The 19437-nt window shown below is 41.1% G+C and overlaps 1 long non-coding RNA gene across 1 annotated transcript; it reads right to left on the bottom strand.

Annotated features, from left to right (window-relative positions):
* Positions 1–11308: 11308 nt before the first annotated feature.
* On the bottom strand, positions 11309–16618 carry LOC121791336. The gene is made up of 2 exons (XR_006048525.1): positions 16512–16618; positions 11309–11625 (listed from the first exon to the last, which is right to left on the bottom strand). It is a non-coding gene; the product is annotated as an uncharacterized LOC121791336 (long non-coding RNA).
* Positions 16619–19437: the final 2819 nt, after the last annotated feature.

The following is a 19437-nucleotide window of genomic DNA, read 5'->3' on the forward strand; positions in this document are numbered from 1 at the left end:
TTCTCTGTCCATCTTGTCAGAGGTTTCTCATGCCGGGAAGGTGGACACCTTCCATGGTCACCTTTTCTGCCGTTCACGGTAAGAGGTTTCCTGTGTACACTAGTCCAAGTATGGACACCACCTTCACTGAGACCCAAATTCGATTCACATATATCATCATTCATAATTCACTTGGCCTTAGCCAAACATAGGCATCCTACACAAAACATTTTGGCAAGAGAACATCGTTTAAAATAAACGAACATAAGTTCGAGTTTTCATAAAATATCAAAAAAATAATTTGCATTTTTATCCACATTAGTATGTAGGAGAGAAAAGTTCACCTCGTATGCATTCCAATATTTTTTAAAATAATTCTCTGCTTCACAATGTTACTTTCCTCTCGGTTCTCCCTTTTCGGACAAAAAACAAGTTAAATTAAGCTTCAAGGAAATAGAATCGTATGATGATATGCATTCTATTTTATGCCATTCTTTTTCTTTTCTAGCATCGTGCGTTAATTAAATCGGAGTTTTGATTTATGCGAATAATTAAATTCGAAGACTTAATTCACACGAGATTACAATATTTTGGTTCACTAACATAAATTAAACTAGCCAAACTAATTAGTTAGCATCTAAATACTGACTAAGCTTTAATTTAAAAGCAGGACTTAATGATTCTTTATTAAACCTACCTAACCCAACCATGGTATTTTTAAAATAGGCCCGATTTTACCTTTCACTAATCAGCCCAACAAATTAAAATCTAAAAATGGACTCTCCTTTTATTTAATTATTATGTGGCCAACAAAAAAAGGTCTAAGAGCATTCACAGTGGAGGGTCGACGGAGGGGCCTTCCCATCGACCCTCATCGCCCCACCGTTGAGGTGAACGGGCCGTCGATTGCCCCCCTCCCCCAACGAGCCGATGTATCGGCCTATGCCGATGATGAGGGCCGTTTGATCGCCCCTCTATTGTGAAGCAAGGGCCGATCATCGGCCCTCTCAATTTATTTATTTTTTTCAAATTTTTTAATTTAATTTCTCTATATATACATCCACTTCCCATCATTTTCAATCACCCCTACACTTCCCATCATCCATTTTCTCATTCAACACTTCCTCTCTCTACAAAATGGATTCCAAAAACTCTCACAAATATTGCAATACAACGAAGATTGGCGTGATAATATTTTTTGCATTTAAATTTATTTAATTTGATAACAAATTAAGCGTGGAAGTGCTAAAAAATTAAAATAAAATAGTGATGATATGGAAATGAAGTAGAATGGAAGGGCTCTATGGGAGGGCCCTTTCATTGCTGGGAGATACCAAAGTTATCTCCTCAACCATTCGTAGCCTAAATCTAAATGAGAAAGGAGCAGCTCCTCTTCCTCTCCCACTAGCTGCCGCCGCCAGCTCCTGCACCGGCCCTGCTCGCCACAGACGGCGGGCGCCTCCCCCCCTCTCCTTTTCCCCTCTATTTCTCTCTCTTTCTCCCTCATCTCTCTCGCTCACGGTTTCGCGCCACCCTCTCTTCAGATCTCCCTCTCTCGGATCTGCCGCTGCCACTACTGCGCATGCACAGGCGGCCGCTTCGGCCTCCTCCCCATGCCGTTGCTGCACGCGTTGGAAAACCCCCGCTGCTGCCCTCTCTCCACCAGTTTTGACAAGCAAAGTGAGATTAACTTCATTCTATTTCAATTTTATTTTATTTTCCTAAAGATTTGACCTTTGATTTAAAAGTCTGATGTTCTTAACTTGTAGACTTGTAGAGGCGGTGAAATCAGTGACGAATCGGGGTGTGGGGCCGCCACAGTCGGCAATGGCGTGCCGAAACTCAGTCGCTGGAAATCCGGCAGATTTGCATTCTTGAGATAAGTTCTTAACTTGTGCTTACTATAGTTGTAGAAGTTGGTTTATCTATATTATGAGTTCGATGAATTTAAACAAGTGTCCTCGGTTACTAAAAGACTCTTGATGGTGAAATCATGTTGAACTTCTGTTTGTGAATTTCAGTTAGGCTGATTCTAGTTGCTGATTTATATGTGCATGCTTGTACATATATGAAAGAAAGAACGGCTTGGGGTTTACCTTTTTGATGTTGGATTGTAGGATTTGACACTATAATCGTCTGCAATATTTCTATCTCTTACTCCTATTCTCCTGTTCGATATGTTGGTGTGTGGGTGTGTGTGAAGAGAAGTTTGGGTGTTCGATCTTTGTATCAAATACCTATGGATTTGATAATAGATTTGGAAATCTGCAAATGATTTCTCTTGATATGGATAATAAATGTGATGGGGTACGAACTAAACAAGCCCAAGGAAGAGTATGAGTTCGGCATTACCAAAGAGTTCGGAGGAGTTCGGCATTACCAAAGAGTTCGGCCTCAGCCTACAGCTCGGTAAAAGCCAACCAATCAAGCTCTGCTCTCAGGTCGGCATCAAGCTCTACTCTCAGATCGGCAACCAAAGCAGTTCGGTCTCAGTATTCGACCGAACAAGGAGTTAGTGGACCCATGCAGGATTTCCACAACTTCCAACACACCCACTACCACGTGGCGTCAACTCAGGCCACGATCTTAGGCCATGACCTACACGACCTCCACGACCTAGAGTGATGATGTAAGCCACGATCTTAGTTCAATGTATAAATAGAACTTAGATCTGATAGAAAGGGGTTAGAATCTCTCTAGAGAAATAATCATATAGCAAGTCTGTGTTGTAAGCTGTAATTGGCAGATCAAGCAATACAAACCTGCCCCCATTTCTCCCCGTGGACGTAGATTTACCTCAGTAAATCGAACCACGTAAAATTCTCTGTGTCGTAATTTATTTTTACGAGCATTTATCATTATCAAAAATTCGCGGAATCATCACTGGCGCCGTCTGTGGGAATCGAATTTGTGATAAAGCGAATTTTTGTGATAAAGCGAATTTTTGACCGTTTTTTCAACCCAAAAAATGCATACCAGATCGCAGAGTACCCGTATTCCTGCCCGTGAGAACCAGGAGGAAGCCAATCCATCCCATAGGTCTGGAAAACAGCCTAGGGATAAATCCACCACCAGTTCTCATGGCGAAGGAACAAGCCGCTCCAAAAGCCGTCACACCGAGTCTTCCCAGCAGCCCGATTTGAACGAGGCTGTCAAGCTGTTTTTGGCTGAAAAGCAGGAGGAATTCTTAACCTTCCTGCAGAGAAGCCAAAAGCAGCCGGAGGCGAAAACGGCGGATTCTCCCTCTCCCTCCATACGAGACAGTCACTACCGCAGTAGTATCATGTCTTCCAGAAGAAAGAATCCTCGGTACCGGAATCACAGGAGAACTCCATCTCCTCCATACCGAAGAAATGTCGGGTTCGCCATGTACGGAGCATTGAGGACTCCGTTCTCGGACGATATTACCCGAACTTCCCTACCACAGAACTACCGAACTCCGTCGATAACCTATGACGGACTCGTGGATCCTCATGATTTCTTGGGACGCTATCAATATAACATGGCGAACCAGGGTCTCAACGAGGTCCACATGTGCAAGCTGTTTCCCGAACTGCTTATCGGGAACGCAAGAAGGTGGTTCGATAGCCTCCCCCAAGGCAGCATTAGATCCTACCGAGATCTAATGGATGCTTTCCACAGGAGGTTCTTTCAGAAAGCGGAAGCCAGAAGCACTTCGGCTCAGCTGCTTTCTATACGTCAAGGTCGCGACGAAAAGATCAGCGATTTTATGACGAGATTCCACAAGGAATGCCTACAAGTAGATAATCTCAATGATCTACTTGTCATTTCGGCATTCCAAAATGGAATCCTGCCCGGAGCTCTCTACAGAAAGCTCGTGGAGTGCGGTCCGCAAACAGCTCAAGAGATGTGGGACATTGCGGACAAGTTTTCTCGTGCCGATGAGGCAGACCGTCGAAAACGGTCTTTAGACAGCTCATCTAGAGAAGACAAAAAGAAGCCCGGTCATAGCGATCAGAGGCATCCTCGCCGAACACCTTCTCCACTAAAGGAGAGATAGCGGTCATCCGAGGTGATCGAAAAAGAGCAAGTGTGTTCGCAGATTGCGAGTGCCGAGCAATCAGTTCGGCACCATCGAGCATAGCAATCACAGCAGCCGGAATCAGAGGCCGGCGAAATGACCGAAGTCACACCGGAGCCGAACTCGATGGTGTACGGCACTGAAGCCGTGATTCGGTTGAGATCGGCATATCCAGTCCCCGAACTCAATTTCTCCTCAGAAATGAATGGTGACGGACTGAGAGCCGAACTAGATCTTGCCGAAGAAAGAAGAGAATTGGCCTGCCTAAAAGCAGCCAAGTACAAGGAGCAAGTAGCCCGGTATTACAACCAAAGGGTGAAGAAGCTGCAATTTCAAGTGGGAGATCTCGTCTTGAGAAACAACGAAGTAAGCCGAGCAGAAAAGCTGGGCGAACTCGAACCCACATAGAAAGGTCCATATCGGGTGTCAGAAGTCCTCGGCAAAGGGTCTTACAAATTGACTCACGCGTCGGGAGCACAAGTACCCCGAACATGGTACGTTTCCAACCTCAAAAAGTTCCATTTGTAAGAGACAGTCCGGTCGGTCGGTCTTATGTGTTTTCTTTGTTTTTTACTTGTTCTTGTCTCTACGTGCGTTGTGTCTATGTGAGTGTCGTCTCTTACAAATAAAACTGAGGTATCTCGTTCTTCAAAGGCTGATCCCCTTTTTAGAACATACAAGCCAACGATTGTGTGTCAAAGCTTCTAAAGAGGATACAAGACCACAATTCAGCTTAAACAAGCAGTTCGTCTGAAACGAGCTGCAACAAGCCCACGATTGTGTGTCAAAGCTTCTAAAGAGGATACAAGACCACAATTCTGCTTAAGAATCAAGCACTTCGTCTGAAACGAACTGCAACAAAAGTCCGATTCTCGCGATAAAACTCACCGAATTAGGACGACCAAGTTCGGTCAAAGCAGTTTACCTCATAAGACCGAGGACGACCATGTCTAGTCAAAGAGGTTTACTGCATAAGACCACTTCGGTTAACTGGGAAAGTCCGATCCACGCGATAAAACTCGCCGAATTAGGACGACCAAGTTCGGTCAAAGCAATTTACCTCATAAGACCGAGGACGACCATGTCTAGTCAAAGAGGTTTACTGCATAAGACCACTTCGGTTAACTGGGAAAGTCCGATCCACGCGATAAAACTCGCCGAATTAGGACAAGGGAAAGTTCGATCCCGGCGACGAAAATCGCCAAATTAGAACACAAAGACAAGTCCGGTCAAAGATGTTTATTTCATCAGACCAAAGACGAGTCCGGTCAAAGATGTTTATTTCATCAGACCAAAGACGAGTCCGGTCAAAGATGTTTATTTCATCAGACCAAAGACAAGTCCGGTCAAAGATGTTTATTTCATCAGACCAAAGACAAGTCCGGTCAAAGAAGTTTACTTCATAAGACCGAGGACAAGTACGATGAAATTTTTTCGCTAAGCTGTAAATACACAGTGTTAGAAGCGAAAACAAAAACAAAATTTCATTTTCAAATCTTGTTCGGCACACAACTCCGCTACCCTACAAGATGGCGTTACGCTATTACAAAGGACTATTCTACTGTCCAGGGTTGCTAAAGTTGAGCCATCTATTCACAAAATCCTCGTGAAGCTGAGTTCGGGCGTTCCAGGCAGCTGCAGAATAAGCAGGTCGACGAGATGCTCTAATCGACCTGCCACCTCTTCTCTGAGCCCGGGAAGCCCTAGCACCTCGGCGGCGAAGAGTCTCTTCACGAAGCATTTGTTGATCTTGCTCACTCATAATCACAGCTCCTCTACGAACTTCAGCCTGTTCTCGTCTTGACGTTTCCGGCTGTTCCAGAGTTCGTTGCTGACTTGGAGTACGGTTTTGAGCAAGTGAATCAAAGGTTTGATCTGGAGTGCGAGCATCTGTTGGCACGATATGCCGAAGGAATCTTTCTATGGAGGGGCGCCGAGAAAGAACAATGTTGTACCGAGAAGCCCAGCGCCGCAATGATGTCACGACTTGTTGGCAAGCCGAGCTCTCCAGCGCATTGTTCCTCCGGAGTACATTATATTCCTCCCACAGTTCGTCAACTCGACTCTGAACATCTGATATGGTCATTCCCCCGCGCACACGGATGTAATCCTCGTACGCAGTCCTCTCAGCAATGGTCGTATTCAGCTCGGCCTCCAGATCATTCTTATCGGACTCTAAGTCCTTATTATCGGCATCCAGCTTCACCAAACGAGCCAGAAGCTCGTCATTCTTCGTCTGATCGGCTATAGCTCTTTTCTCAGCTTCGTCTAAAGCCGAAGAGTACAGCCGCTTCCAGTGAAGTACCTCCAGCTCCTTGAGAGTTAAGAATACAAAGCAGCTACGTCAGTTCGGCATTTCAGCTTACCGAGCAGGTAGTAAACCACAACAGGAGTAAGAGAGTACGAAAGGCTATACGAAGACACAAGAGCAGAAAGAAGAATTTTTTCATTCATAAGAAAAAAAATTTTTCTATACAAGGAGGGCTTCAAGGCCATTTTACATAAAGGAAGAAACTAAACTAAGAGAAGGGAGACGAAATCATACTTCGCTAGCTTCGTCTCCTCCTTCTCGGTGAGGTTCAGCTTCCTTCTCTGCTTCAGCTTCAGCCTCTGCCTCCTTGCTCTCCCCAGCCTGCTCGGCGCCACCGTAGCCGATCTGCTGCGTCTCCTGATCGGCTTCCTTCTCCGGATGCCCGGCTCGCTCGACTTCGGCCTCCCGCTCCAGCGGCTCGGCCTCACCCTCTCCGTTGTAAGTCGAAGCGGGTGAAACGGGTCCCACGGAGGCAAAGATAGCCTCCAGGTTCTCGTCCCGATCAGCTCGACAACTCCGGACTCTGTCTGCAGAAAGCAGGACCGAAGATGAAGCGAGCTCCTCAAGGAGCGGCAGATTCTGAAGCCGAGCTGCTATCTCTCGGCTGTACAGAGGCAGTACGACGTCGGCCCCCTGCTCGCCCTTATCGGCAATTAGCCTTACCAGACTACCGACAAAAGCCGAGAACTGGCTACTCAAAAAGAGTTTCTCCGTGTAAACACGGAGAGCCTCCCCCTGGGCAACCACGGCGGCAGCATCACTCCGTTTCGTCTGCTCTCGCTGGATGGCGAGCTGGTTTTTGGCAAACTGAGCTTCATCCTGGGCCGAAATCCTAGCAGCCCTGGCTTTCTCAAAGTTTGCCTCGGCCTGCTCGGCCCGGTGACAAGCAGCCGCCAATTTCCTCTGCATCTCAGCATAGTCATTGGACGCTTTGGAGAGTTCGACGGCGACGAGCTTGGAGAGCATATCGTTCCTCTGAAAATGGATAAGAAAAAAAGTCAACAGAGGGCACCAAAAATACAGGACAGAAGCCAAGCCAAAGAATCAAGAAGACAATTCACCTCGGCGAAGTCCGTGGGCCATAAAAATGGCTCACAGATATGCTCCGAAGGAGGCGCCAAGACCACGTCTTTCTCTGGCGCTCTCGGGGGCTTCTGGGTCTTCCCCTTCCTACTTGCCGAAGTCGACTCCGGCTTCTTTGGACCCGAAGAGGTCTTTTGCCTCTTCGGATTCTTCTCGGCATCAGGCGCCGAGCTGGTAGCCTTCTCTTTCTCCGGCTCCTCAAGCTCGGAGGACTTTCGGATAGCCTTATTCAGCATGAACACTGCCAAAAAGCAAGAAAACAAGGTTAGTTTTCTTCGTTAAAGCAGTAGAGCATAAAGATAAAGAGAAATCCTCACCCTCGGCCTCTTCGTCCGAAGACGAGATATTGAACACGAGGTCGCCCTTGACGAGCTCAGTTTCCGAATACTGTTTCCTAATCATAGGAATCTTATTGAGCTCGCCCTCGAGCTCGGCCAACGGTTCTAACCGAGGATGGGGAATCACGGACTTCGGCCTTCTCCAAGGAAAGCCCGGAGCCGAAGTCCTATTATAAAAAAAGAAACGGTTTTGCCATTTCGGCCACTTGGTTTTGCAGAAGGCCCTAAAAGGCTGTAAGGGGATCAAGTAAAACCAAGATCCCTTCCTTTTAAACTGGAAAAAATTAAGGATTGCCCTCAGAGACAGATCCTTATCTAGCCTACGCAGTTCGGCAGCAAAAGCCGATAAGTGCCTCCAAGAGTTCGGAGTCACCTGACCTAAAGGGAGTTGAAAAAAATCAAGAAGCTCTACAAAAGGTGGGGGAAGAGGAAAACGAAGCCCGCATTCTAAGCAGGCTTCGTAAACGGTGGCATAACCCTCCGGCGGGTCGTTAGCCCTATGATCATCGTCGGGAACCACCTCCTTCCCCCCAGGTAAAAAATATTTCTCGTGAAGGGATATCACAGTATCCTTACTCAAGATACTGTGAAAATACTCTACGGTCTTCTCCCCGGATTCTTTCCGGCTAGAAGACCCCTTATCCCCTTTCCTACCGCTACCCGACACCGAAGAAGAAGAAGAAGACATTTTTCTTACTTTTTGAAAGTGAAGAAAGTCTGAAGAAGCTCTTGAAAGCGGAAGAAAATTTCTCGAGAAAGAGAGAGTATAGAAGACGCAACAGCAAAGGTGTTCAAATGAGGAAGAAAGAGCATATTTATCAGATTCGGCGAAGATTTCAAAATCGTCGCACCGTTTCGAATCCCACCTTTTCAGGATTCAACGGCCGGATTTTACTGTCGCATTTAATGCAGTCACATGCAAGGCACGTCCCCTGACGTCAGCCTCCCCCGTACCTTTATCCAGAATGCCGAAGTGACTCGCTTCGCCGAAGTGATTCACTTCGTCTTTCGGGGGGGGGTAGTGATGGGGTACGAACTAAACAAGCCCAAGGAAGAGTATGAGTTCGGCATTACCAAAGAGTTCGGAGGAGTTCGGCATTACCAAAGAGTTCGGCCTCAGCCTACAGCTCGGTAAAAGCCAACCAATCAAGCTCTGCTCTCAGGTCGGCATCAAGCTCTACTCTCAGATCGGCAACCAAAGCAGTTCGGTCTCAGTATTCGACCGAACAAGGAGTTAGTGGACCCATGCAGGATTTCCACAACTTCCAACACACCCACTACCACGTGGCGTCAACTCAGGCCACGATCTTAGGCCATGACCTACACGACCTCCACGACCTAGAGTGATGATGTAAGCCACGATCTTAGTTCAATGTATAAATAGAACTTAGATCTGATAGAAAGGGGTTAGAATCTCTCTAGAGAAATAATCATATAGCAAGTCTGTGTTGTAAGCTGTAATTGGCAGATCAAGCAATACAAACCTGCCCCCATTTCTCCCCGTGGACGTAGATTTACCTCAGTAAATCGAACCACGTAAAATTCTCTGTGTCGTAATTTATTTTTACGAGCATTTATCATTATCAAAAATTCGCGGAATCATCAAAATGCATATCATCTCCTCCTTCTAACTCTTTCTCCTCATGTAGGAACACTCATTCAAAGAACCTTGGCTATTCCTTGGAGTAAAGTGCAACCATTGAACGGGGTTATCTGAGTCTTGCACATCTCTCTCCTCAAATTATAATATATTAGGATTTGATTCTTTTGTAATATTAGATTTATGAGACTGCTGATGCATTCATCGGATATTACAAACTTTTATTATTTTGAGAGTCGTTGAAAATGATTTGTATATAACACACAACAATTATCGTATGTCTCTTCTAGATTTTCTTAACTCAATGTATGATTCTTTAGGTTTCTAGGTCTAAATATCTGCAACGTGCTTTTATTTTAATCTCATAAATCTTTTCAAAGCGTGGGTTGTTACAAACTACAAAGCATACTAATACCCTAGCAATTTAGAGATGCCAACAATTTGTTTCACGCAAAGATGAATAAAATGGTATGGCTAGCATGTTAAAAATAAGGACAAGTAAGAGCTAATAGGGATATAATCATACTAGAAGCTCAAATAGAAGTCATTATAATTTAGAATTGGAAAAAGTCTAGAAGCATAAGACTCCCTATGACAAGTAACGTTGTTGTTGTTTCGGCAGGGAGAAAATTAATTTGATAGAACATATAATAGAGTATTTATCTCCACTAGAAACAAATGAAAACAAGAAGATCAAATCAGCTAAATAGATACTTTTAAAGAGTAGAAAAGTTGTTGGCCATTGAATATAAAGTAGTATTTGATAGTAATTCTTTTTGTTGTTCAAGACCACAGAGAACGGAAAGTTTTACTTCGCACAAATACATGATATAACGTGACATGATGAACAATCATTCAAGATATATGCTACAGAAACTGCAGCTTTGCAACAAATTCTCAACACCCTAGCTTTGTCCGCACTGCATGGTTATTTTACAAAGGCAGTAGTCATTTCAACATTTGAGATCATAATTTGTATTAAATAATGAAAGGAAGTAGTCATACCTCACAAAGTAAGTGGAGCATAAGCTTACTCTTGGTCTCCATCAAAGTACTCATTCTAGGATTTAGGGAGTCCTAAAATAACTGCATAGCGTGTTTTGACCTATTGGTTCATCACCTTCTCGTTGAGACGAAAAATCAAGCTGCATTCACCTTAGCATGCTCTCATCAGAAGATGTGGTAGGTGAACCATTTATTCACCTGATCTAAGTATAACTTAATAATTATTTCAACTTGTGAGGAAACATGCTCAATAACTATCTTATTCAGCTTACAATGGCATTCTTGAATTTTTTTTTTCCAAAACTCCCCTTTTATATACGTATAGATTGCTAATAATATTAAACTGGTGAAGCATATACTATTGGATTGTTTTATAATAGTATCATGTGACTATGTCATATATTTACTTACTATAGTGAAACGACTTGTTTTAAATTTATTTATATAAATCAAGTTTTCATTTTCTTATTATTGCATAAATAAATAAAAATCTTTTCATTACTCTAATTACTCAACACAAATAAAAAAAATATTTTCATTTTCCTAGTTTATTAAAATTTCATAATGGAAATTCCATTTTTATATACTCCCTCCGCCCCCATTATTGACTCCAGTTTCCTTTTTTTCGTCTATACTCAATTGATTGGTACTCTTACTTTTCACTCGTTTTGGTCATGGACCCCACATTCACAAACACATTTCACGCACATTTTATTACTCCGTTCCAACTAAGATGATACACTTTTCTTTTTGGTATGTCACAATCATAATGACAAATTTCTATTTTTGGAAAAATTAGCTATTTTAATGACAAATTAGACCTTTCTAATTGAACCCTTAATATGAAGTGAATTAAAATCTAACTTTTTGTTCTACGATTTTATTGCTATCTTCTTCTCTACTGAGGGATAGTATGATTGCTTCAAAAAATGAACCGCTGATGTCAATACTAGTCTAAATAAGAAATGGAGTTTACATAATAATACTACGATAACTGTTGTTCACCCACCATTACAAACTATGACCATACAATCCTATAAAGGGGAAATAACAGCCGACCCTTTTAAGAAAAATAGAAATTCAAAAGATCGAATTGAAAATGAAGACATAAAAAATTCATACAACAAAATAACTATTCAAACCAAATCTTAAGCACCATAGCTAATCAACTTGATATGTTAGCTAATAATAAATATCCCGATAGTGCACATGTAAAGCAAAGCCTTTTAAATGACACTTGTAATCCTTTTTTTTAAATAACGATATCCTGAAAAGAAAAGAAAAAAGAAATTAAATTCAACAATAATACTGATAAAATTCTATCGAAAATATCTAATAAATTATCTGAATTAGTGATAGGGTCCTCGATCTTGTGAATCTCGTCAAGCATATCTCGTCCAACATATCTTCTTGATTTTATTTATTTAGTATATCTTCTATTTTAGTTAGTTATCTTTATTTATTCTCCATATCTTTTGTAATCTTTTATTTTAATTATGTTTCTTGATTAGCAAGACATATGTTAGGGTTTAGAATTCTATATAATAGAATTCTATCGTATTTTCATTCATTGAAAAATAAAGTTAAAACTTATTCTCATTCCCGGTTCTAGCGGAAATCGCCCCCTAGCACCTCAACTAGGGTTTATCTTGTTCTTCGTAATCATTCATGTTCTTCGTTTCCCTACAAATCGTTGGTGCTCTAGTCCGATAGATCAAGGGTCTATCAATTGGTGCTTCCATTGTTTACTCTTCCTCCATCCCATTCCTACTCTCAAATTCCCTCAAATCTCTCGCCAAAATCTTCCCCAAAATCTCTCAAAAAAAAAAAAACCAATCCACTTTCTCACGATTTTCGACGAACTATGGAATCACAACAACATGCTCTCTGCGATATCACTGAGACGCTCATGGACTTACGCCGTCTAGTAGCTGCTCATGGCGAATTTCTAGCCAATTTCAGACAGCACACACTGACCGAGGAGCCTCCGAGCAGCCTTGCCGAGCGCTCACCTCCGAATCAGAGACCGAAGGAGCCGCCGGACCAGCAGTCGATGATGACACCGCAGCAGGGCTGGTCTCTTCCGCCGCCAGTCACAAACCCACCGCTGGGTATCAAACCCTGGGCCGTACCACGACTCCGCCTCGAGCCACCACGTTTCGACGGAGAGAATGCCTCAGATTGGTTCCGTAAGATCCAAGAGTATTACAACCACCACTACACTCCGCTCGATGATCGCCTTTATCTTACGAAATACTTGTTCAATCCGCCGGTGACCGATTGGTTTCATAATTATAAAAAAACTGACATTGATAGTTCGTGGGAGGATTTCTTGGTGGCGGTCTATCATCGTTTTACTCCGGAGTTACTTGTGGGTGATTCACATATGGTGGACGATGTCCATCAATCTGAGCCTATTGTTGATGCACCGAAAGAAGTCATGTTGGATTCTTCAATAACTGATGCAGCGCCAACTCTCTGCAGCGTTGATGATGTCTCGTGTGATACGATTTCGGAAGCATATAACGTAGGTATGGAGACTACCCACTTTGCTCCCGAATTAGAGGATGAGGTTTCACATGTTGTTGATGATGATCAGTTGGTTGATCAGCCTCCAACTATGGAATCGACCAACAATATTATTTCAAATGGAATTGGTTTTGATACAATAAATTGCTATGAGAATTCGGAAGCTATTGCCGAGGAGGTATTTGCTTCGGCATTCTTTGAGGAGGCAGGTTCTTGTGTATTTGATCAGGTTAATCTTGGGATCCCCTATATTGTTGAGAATTCAAAGACTGCTACGAGTGAACCAGTTTATGTAGGTGCATATTGCATATTGGACTCTAGCATTGTTCTTGATGAAAAGATGGCTCGACAGAATATGGAGGAGTGCAGGAAGCATGCTTACGCATCCTCTATTCCACCGAATCTTGAGGATTTGATGGTTTACAAGACTATGGAGGCGGGATGTAACAAGAGGTTTCATGAAAATGATTATGGAAAGGACGATGCAGCAGCTGCTCAAGGAAAACAACATGTTGAACTGCTATGCATTACTTTAGATGATACAAGGGAAAGAAGTGGGGCATTTGGGCAGAAATGGTGTAGCGGGGCATAATATATCTTATAATTTAACTGAAGCTTTCGCTGCTGATACCCACTCATTTTTGTCGTGCGATGATACGTTGCATTTGGGCAGAAACATTTCTATAAGTTTGAAAGTGCCGCCTGACCGAACGACCTGTTCCAGCCGTGCTGCTAATGCTTCTGCCGTGGACTCGCTACTGTCACGGATCAGCATTGCTGTCACGAACAAGCAGTCACTGTTGCGAGTAACTTCAGCCGCTTTCGCTACTCCAAACACGCGCAAAAGCAGCGAGTCAGCTGTGAACTCCGTCGGCTATGCACGCAAGTCCAGATTGGGTCACGAAGTATCCTTGTCTTGTTCAAGCCGAGACCCAAGAGCATTCTAGAGGCATTATGATATTTACGTAACATGGCCGATGTCGTCGACTCTCTCTACTGCTTCGACACGATGGGGACGTGAACTTCTTTAGTTTGGTGAGAAGAAAGGAGTGTGTGTTTTCGACCCAGGAGATTTTGAGAGTACATCCACCTTGAGAAGGAGTCACTCATGTTCTTATTGGAGTGCTTCTCGTGGTTTTATAAGGAAGTTAGTAGCTCTTAAAGGAGTTGATGCATTGGTGAGAGAGGTGGCTAGCACAAAGGATAGATCAGAGAACGTTTTAGATGATTATCCAGAGACGATTGTGGATGGTTACTTCGTTGATGCAACAATTGTCAAGCAATTCGGTCGGAAGGAGATCCTTATTGGGTACAATGATAGCTATTACGGAAGAGAATTAGTGTCCTACTTTGGTGCGATGAAAGGAATTCGTATTTTTGACCCTGGAGATTTTGAGAGTAATTTCACCTTGGACGAGACACTCGTGCTTTTATTTCATCACCCACCTTGAGGGCAAAGTGGTTTTCAACGGTGGGAGAGTTTATAGGGTCCTCGATCTTGTGAATCTCGTCATCTTGTGAATCTCGTCAAGCATATCTCGTCCAACATATCTTCTATTTTAGTTAGTTATCTTTATTTATTCTCCATATCTTTTGTAATCTTGTATTTTAATTATGTTTCTTGATTAGCAAGACATATGTTAGGGTTTAGAATTCTATATAATAGAATAATTATCGTATTTTCATTCATTGAGAAATAAAGTTAAAATTTATTCTCATTCCCGGTTCTGGCGGAAATCGCCCCCTAGCACCTCAACTAGGGTTTATCTTATTCTTCGTAATCATTCCTATTCTCCGTTTCCCTACAAATCGTTGGTACTCTAGTCCGATAGATCAAGGGTCTATCAATTAGTAAGCACTTCTGAAATTAATGTTCTTGATGAAATTAATGAAGAAGATGAATCAAATCCTAGCCAGTCAAGTTGCTCTTCGTCAGAAGCTAGTTTTAAAAGATTAGAAGAAGTTTTTAATGAAAAAGAGGAGGACCCAAATAGAATAAATAAAATTTTCAGGAACAAAAGACAAAATACTAATTATAATAAAAACTATTATTATAGGCCTTCCCCGGCAGACCTACAATATGTAGAAAGATGACTTTTTTATAAATATAGTTATGATGGATCTTCCATAACTGAATGGAATATAGATGGAAAGTCAGAATATGAAATTTTAAACACTCTCCAAGAAATGGTAATGGAAAAAACAACATACAAACACAACGGACAAGAAGAAGAAACAGCATGTGCCTTAATAGTTAATGGTTTTACTGGGCAATTAAAACATTGGTGGGATAATGCACTTAGTCTTGTATCCAAGTTAGAAATATTAAATCATAAAATAAATATTGAAGATCATAATGGAGTAATGAAGGAAGTCAGTGATGCTTTGGTAATAACTATTGCCATGTATTTTATAGGAAACCCCCAGAGAAGAATATACAAGTTCATCCATTGTTTTAACCAACCTTAGATGCCCATCTCTATCGGATTATAGATGGTACAAATATGTTTTCCTCACCCAAGTCCTTAGAAGAGATGATTGTAACCAAGCTTTTTGGAAAGATTGATTCATAATGGGATTACCAAAATTTTTTGGAGAAAGAATAATACAAAAACTCAAAAATGATATAGGATCAGAAAATATACCTTTCACAGATATAACGTTTGGACAACTGTTTGCCTTTATCAAAAAAGAAGGATTAGCCTTATGTTCATAGTTAAAACTTCAAAATAAATATAGAAAAGACAAGCTGAAAACCAAGAATGAGTTAGGATGTTTTTGTGAAATATTTGGAATAGAAAAGGTAGAAGCTTCTTCTTCTAGATTAAAAAAGAAGACAAAAACATTTAAAAGAAGAAAATATGAAGTAGAATATAAGAAACCTTTCATTAGACGACCTCATAAGAATAAATATAGGAAGCAAAAACCTAAATGAGACTTTACACCCGGAAATAATAATGAAATAAAATGTTGGTTTTGCAATAGGCCAGGTCATACTGAAAATCAATGTTGGAAAAAGAAGAAGAAAAATATTAAATTGATTAGGAATCAAATTAATAGTCTCCTAAGAGAATCTGACAACGAAACTGATTATGTGGAAGAAGAAACCCAAAGCTCTTCTGATGAAAGTATTAGTAGACAAAACAAAGATATTTGTAAAAATTGTATGATGAGGCTCGTTTCATGCACGTGTTCCGTGATAAAATTGCACCTAATTCTACTATCTAACATGCGAATATGAGTCAGGTGTGTGTGAAAGTCCGCCATATTCAAAGGATGAACTGATCAACTAGGCGGACAGACGAATCGAGGAAAAGGAGTAAAACTGCTGCATGAACGGATCAAGTCAGATCAACCGGAGCCAACATGAGTTCCCGCATAGAAGATGGAGCTGAAAACCCCTACCAAAAGCCAAGGGCAGGAATGACATTTTGAGAGGACGGTACCCTAGGGATCAGATGTTGGGACTACCGCAACAGAAGACACGGAAAACAAACAGGTCCTTACGGATCTATTTAGGTGATTATGCATTCGATTCCAATTTCATGCAATTAACTTAGATCTATAGATTAATACATCAAATAAACGCGTAGACATGCAATTTGACGTAGATTCGATTGTTACCTCTTGATCCATCATAGGATTGACGTTGCTAGCTGCACCACCCGGAGATCCTTGATTTATCGACCACGAATCTTTCACTCTATTCCCATGTCCTTGATTATTCATCTGTGTGGGCAGATATCGAAGAATCAATAATAGTTTGGTGAGATCTAGGAAGAACACTACACAAAACAATCTACCTCGATTCAATTCTATGGATTAGAATGATAAAGATAAGACAAGAATCAAAACCCTAGCTCTCCCTTTGGTTAGGCTCGAAAATCGAGGTGAGGGAGAGAGAGAGAAGCCACGTGAGTGGCGGCTAGGGTTTAGAGTAGGAGAATTGTGTTATGTCTTGTGTGCTAGGGTTTCCACATCTCATCCCCATTTATAAGCTTGGACTAGGTTTGGGCTAGAGTGGGGATCCATGAAGCAATTTAGATGTTGGGCTCACCCATTAGATAAATATATAATTAAATCAATTGACACATGATTTAATATATTATCAATGGAATATTATTTTGTTACACTAAAGAATAATATTGCACTCCCATCTAAATCAGCAAATTACAAATAAGCTGGGTCCATTTTATTTTATAATATTTCCCGCGTTTAAGATTATCTTAATCCATCAATTTAATTCTTTTGTCTGCTACGTGACTTGAATTAAGTTAATTATCCAAAGAGTTTTTCTAGTTTGAAACTTTATTTATTATTCGTGGAAATAAATTCCAACTGCGCAGATTTCTGAATAATAAATTCCTTTTTCAAACACCTCTTAGGGATTTAATCATACCACACTGGGCACGCGAATTCTATAAAATAATATTCCAATACCTTCATGTTATTCCATTACTACCACCGAAGATATCATGTTTGAGTTACGTACAAACTCTCCCATATTGATAAGTCAAAGTGGCGTCTGATTAAATAAACAATATTGATATTAATTTCATAGACTAGAAAATACTAAAATTTCTGAAATATATTATTTCAGTAGATAGCAATAAAGAATACATTTCATATTAGATCCTTTCAATGCTTTACCACACCGGTGTTACTAATATCTTCTTAGGTAAGAGAGAATTATCACAAACACCGCAACCATACCAATAGGTAGCCAAAGCCTATCTAGGTTGTGAATACATTTTTCTTCTTACTAGATCTGGCCAAGTCCCCTACTGGAAAACTCATGAGGATTCATCGAATTTCCCTACTTTGACCTTCTTAGTAAGAAGCCTTAGACTTGTTTATTATATTTTAATAAATAAACAATTATATTATATTATTTATTCTCATAATTAGGTAAACAAGTGGACGTGGCATTTCTAGTATACATGCACAGGCTGACTGTACGAAGGCATGTACGCTCAAAGCATCTTTTAGTATACAAACCCCAACATCAGAGTCCTACGCCTCTCTATAAATAGCAAGCCAAGCGCGAGTAGGAGGGGGGGGGGCGCACAGAGAGAGAAACACATTCTTGATTTCAGCTCTTTTCAAGGGCTGAAATGGGAGCTCCCATCACTCAACACTCCTGAATTCTGTCACTCACGCACTTGGTCTTAGTTTAGTTTAGTTTAGTTTAGCAGTGTGGTGGTGTTAGTTTTATCAGCCCTATATTTGGTTCTGCAATTCCGCTTCAAGAAGAAGCTCTGAAACAATTTCTACCTTAGTTCTGTTTACTTTTAGTTTATGCTTGACGTTCATATTCAGATGTGTTGATGTAGTCATTTCAGTTTATTAATCTATGTTTTGTGGAAGTTTGATCTACTTTTGATTTCATATTTACGATGCATATCTTAGCTCAAGTATTTTGTTGCGGTTTGATTTGGTTAGATCTGAGTCTTGATTTATGTTCTGTCTAATTGTGAAGAAAATTATGAGATCGAAGTGTTTTATGATGTTTAGATCTGATAGTTTCTTATTTACGTGAAGTGTTGATAATTCCGCATGATGAAGTGTTGATAATTCCGCATGATTATGGATGAAGTGTTGATAATTCCTGCAAAACGTACTATAAAGTAACACTTTTCTAACAACTTCATCTTCTTCACGGAATCAACATAAAACACAGAACATAATCGGATTTGAGCATTCACGAACAACAAATCTTATCTTAACAACTTGTAAATTTAAATCTACCCCTAAGAACTAAACTGCACTCACGTAAATAAGAAATTAACCCATAATCATGCGAAATTATCAACACTTCATCCATAATTTTCTTCGTCATGCGGAATTATCAACACTTCATCATGCGGAATTATCAACACTTCATCCATAATCATGCGGAATTATCAACACTTCACGTAAATAAGAAACTATCAGATCTAAACATCCTAAAACACTTCATCCATAATTTTCTTCGCAATTAGACAGAACATAAATCAAAACTCAGATCTAACCAATTCAAACCGCAACAAAATACTTGAGCTAAGATATGCATCGTAAATATGAAATCAAAAGTAGATCAAACTTCCACAAAACATAGATTAATAAACTGAAAAGACTACATCAACACATCCGAATCTGAACGTCAAGCATAAACTAAAAGTAAACAGAACTAAGGTAGAATTTGTTTCATAGCTTCTTCTTGAAGCAGAATTGCAGAACCCAAATATAGAGCTGATAAAACTAACACCACCACACTGCTAAACTAAACTAAACTAAACTAAGACCAAGTGCTTGAGTGACAGAATTCAGGAGTGTTGAGTGATGGGAGCTCCCATTTCAGCCCTTGAAAAGAGCTGAAATCAAGAATGTGTTTCTCTCTCTGTGCGCCCCCCTCCTACTCGCGCTTGGCTTGCTATTTATAGAGAGGCGTAGGACTCTGATGTTGGGGTTTGTATACTAACAGATGCTTTGAGCGGACATGCCTTCGTACAGTCTGCTTGTGCATGTATACGAGAAATGCCACGTCCACTTGTTTACCTAATTATGAGAA

Source organism: Salvia splendens, unplaced genomic scaffold, assembly GCF_004379255.2.
Source record: "Salvia splendens isolate huo1 unplaced genomic scaffold, SspV2 ctg781, whole genome shotgun sequence".
Lineage (NCBI taxonomy): Eukaryota > Viridiplantae > Streptophyta > Magnoliopsida > Lamiales > Lamiaceae > Salvia > Salvia splendens.